This window comes from Cynara cardunculus, assembly GCF_001531365.2.
Source record: "Cynara cardunculus var. scolymus isolate 2C chromosome LG 10, CcrdV1, whole genome shotgun sequence".
NCBI classification, from domain to species: domain Eukaryota; kingdom Viridiplantae; phylum Streptophyta; class Magnoliopsida; order Asterales; family Asteraceae; genus Cynara; species Cynara cardunculus.
In genome coordinates, this window is record NC_037537.1 from 23,829,178 (window position 1) to 23,833,288 (window position 4,111).

A 4,111-nucleotide genomic window follows, 5' to 3' on the forward strand; every position below is an offset into this window, starting at 1 on the left:
TTTTAATTAAAATAAATTTTATCAAAAAAAATTAAATGTAATTATTTTTTTGTAAATATAAGTACTTTTTGTTATATTTGTTTAATTTTATAGATTTAAATACTTTTTTGTTCAAAAAATATTTAGAGACTTTATCGTTCAAAATATGAATATATATTCATTGGGTTTTTTTGGATTTTTTCATTATTTTACCACTTTAACTAGTTGTACAAGTCATAAGAATGTATCTAACAGGTTTTAGAAAAGTCCAAGGAGTTATTTAACATGTTTTGGATCGTCCAATGACTTATTTGTTCCAAAAATTGTCCAATGAGTTATTTAACATGTTTTAAATTGTTCAAGAACTTATTTGTTTCAAAAAATTGTCCAAAGAGTTACTTAACATGTTTTGGAATGTCCAAAGACTTATTTGTTACAAAAAATTATCGAAGAACTTAATCATTCCAAACATTAAAGTCGATTGAGTTTTTTTAGACTTTTTCCAAATAAAAATTATGTAAAAGTGTCTTATTTTTCTATGTAATTTACACTTTTTAATTCTCAAACAATAATTAATTTCTATTTTTCACGCTGTATGCAACTACGTACCCACTTCTGCTGTCCCTACAATAATTATTAGGCTGATGAGAGTCAACAATATAATGAAAATCAAATATTTTTTTTATTTTTTAATTTGGATCTAAATCTTCCATGTGATATAATTCTTAAAAGACGATCAAAAACCATATTTAATTTTTCTTAAAAATTTAAAAGAAAATGCTTTGGGATAAAATAATAGTTTGAGATATATTTAATAAACTAAACAGTGACTTAGAATTCATTTTTAATTTATATAATGATTAAATTATATATCCAAATAATTGTAGGAAGTAGGGACGTGCATCTTCATCAATATAAAATAATCCTATATCTTAATAACAATTAAATAAATGATAATTACTGTAAAACAATTTTTTATATTTTTATTTAAACTAAAAAAGTACTCGCACAATACAACGAGATAAATCTCAATTTTAATATTTTTTTTATTTTTTTGTCTCAGTCGATGTTATAATACGGTTTTATGTTATTTTGAGAAAACGATAATGATTTTATTTAAAAAATATATATAAATATGAAAATATACCATGAAAAATTAAAAAAAAATATTGATATTGGTACCAAACTAACTATTTAAAATTTATCTTTTCTCTGTATATTTCTTTAATTCATTTTGTCTTTAATCATATAACTTTTTATAAAGATAATAATAAAGTATTTTGTTATAACTCAATGATTATATTAATTAATTATATTTTATATTTTTTATATTTAAAATTAGATGTTTATTCTCTTTTTGATTATGTTTATCTACAGTTAGTTACACGAATTCAAACATGAAACTTTAATAAGTTGTACTTACGCATAATTTACTTGTAATCTTGAATTTTAAGTAATATGCATCAATAAACAATAGTTCATGCATAAAAAATGGTTTTTAAAAGTTTTTGTTAAATACTTTATAATATAGTATAGATTAAACTTTCATTAATATAATATTATAATAGCCATTATTTATACCAATGGTCGTTGACTCGTTGGTCAATGCCTCAATGGGCTCACTATTGGGCTTTGTTATCTGGTTGGGGAGAATAAAATGTAAAAGACTTGTTCTTCCAGCTTTACTTTAATAAATAAATAATAATATATTTTAATTTTTAATTATTTTTCTATATGTATATGTATGCATATTATATCCTAGATTCCTATCGGGTCGGTTACCCTTGAGTGTTCGGTTTTTCCTTCTTCGAGTTTGGGTCCACGTACTTGGTCTTGCTCTTCTTCCTTGCGGCTTGATTTGGATCCAACAGCCAACTCTGATAGATCTATTCTCGTCTAGTGTTCTACTTTGATGGGTTTGAACGTTACATAGTAATGTCTTATCCATGCCCTTTTTCCTTCTGTCTTCTTAATATTATCATTTACTATTTCCAAATTCCAACGATCCTCCCCGATTATTTGGATGCTGGTGGTGTTACTTTTGGTTTAGTATTATGGTTTAGCTTCTCATTTGAGGAAGAACATGAATACACAAGCGAAATAAAAAACAGAATCTTTTTTAAACGGGTAACGCTAAACTGGAAAAAAGGTAAAAAGACAAAAATACCCTTAACTTGAACGGAGACGGTAGATGGATGTTAAGTGATGGACCAAATCCGATACAAACTGCATACGTGAAGACATATTATGTAATAGATGAAATTTAAACATCACGTCCATAATTTTCAATATATCACATAAATCAAATCCATAATTCACCTTTTATATCTGTATATTTTATGTTATGTGTATTGATTTCAACGAATAAATCGAGTTAAACGTTATATAAAAAGAATTTATGAAATAACTTCTATTAAAAAACGGAAGTTCAAATAATAATCATTAATATGTTTAAAATCGAGTAGCTACCTGTTTCATGTATTACTTATAGTAAATAAATATGAAAAAACATAAATGTTAGAGTAAATTACCTTGTTAGTCCTTGTGGTTTGTTGAAAATTTCTATTTTCGTCCTTGTGGTTTTGAAATTGTAATTTTCATCCCTATGGTTTATAATTCATTACATTTTTCATCTTTATGATTTAAAATTTATTGATTTTTTCGTCTCTATGATTTACAATTCATTTCTATTTTAGTTATTCATATTTAAAAGTAGTGTTTTGGCCTCATGGACGAAAATATAAATGAATTACAAATCATAAGAATGAAACCCAAAAATTTGAAACCACAAGGATGAAAACCATAATTTTCTTTTCGTTATGAATGATACATTAAATAGGCGATTCCTTGATTTTTAAAATATTTATGAATTTCATTTGAACCTGAATTAAAAAGAAAAAGAGAAAAATGACAAGGACGGTTGATTCCATATGATCCAAATAAGACACTTTTCGACCATATGGACCGAATACAAGATGATTTAGGACCAGCCCAGTAAGAAAGAGGTCCAAGCTTGTCTTTTATCATGTTTTGTACACCTTTAATTTAGATGGAGACAGTACCAAGATGTAATTGATTTTAATTTTACTCGTATTTTAAATAACAGACTTTCAGAACGTTATTTAATGGTATGTAGGCAAATTTAACAAACAATTTAGAAATTCAATGATCTGCTGAACGTTCACCTAATCGTTCAGAATTGTTGACAAGATTCTATCCTCTGTGGTCTTTTGCTTATTCGATACAAAAAAGTTAGCACTTTGTTATTTTCTTATGCTCTTGTCTTTTAGCTTCCGATTTGAGACTGTAAATCAGTGAACCCCAAACACTGATTCAAAATCCGAAATCAATTACCAAATGTCTAATTAATCATGATGATTTCATCCCTTTCTTACTACCATCTCCATGGAATCCAACCCAACTGTTTGTTGTCAGACAATTGATTTAGTACCGTAAAATAGAAAGAACCCACCATCGATGAAAAGATAATACTTTGTGTGACCCGACAGACTATGAAGTTATATGTCTTAAGTTTTCAATTTAGAGAACGAGGTAAAAAGAGAAACAATGATGGTGTAATGAAGAAGACAGATGTACCGTTATCATTCCAGCAGAAATGAAATGAAATTTTGTATCTGTTTTGATTGATAACCAGTAGATTTGGTAACTATTGATGACAAAAATGTCAAGTAGTCAGGTCATATTGTAATTATTATTTACATATAAAAATGACAAATTAGAATTAAGTGTCGTCATGTAGGTTGAAAAACCGTTAATCAAATAAAACAAACATAAAATAGAAAGAACTGAATTAGTTAGGACCTCTTTAAAAATTTCAACTTATAAAACTCATAATTTTCAATCAATTTTTTCGGCTACATTTTCAGTTTCCGATCAGATATTCAGACGTTAAGACCATTTGAAAAACAACGCATTACCGATAGTTACCTTTTTTTTGTGATAACGAAAATGCAAATTTTTAATAATGTAATCAAATAGAAATAATAATTGAAAATCTAAAATATCCTTGTTAATAACAAACATGAATCTTTTAATATAATATTATTTTAATTTTTCGTTTTATTATTTATCTATGTCGATATAATACGGTTTTATGTGGTTTGAGAAAACG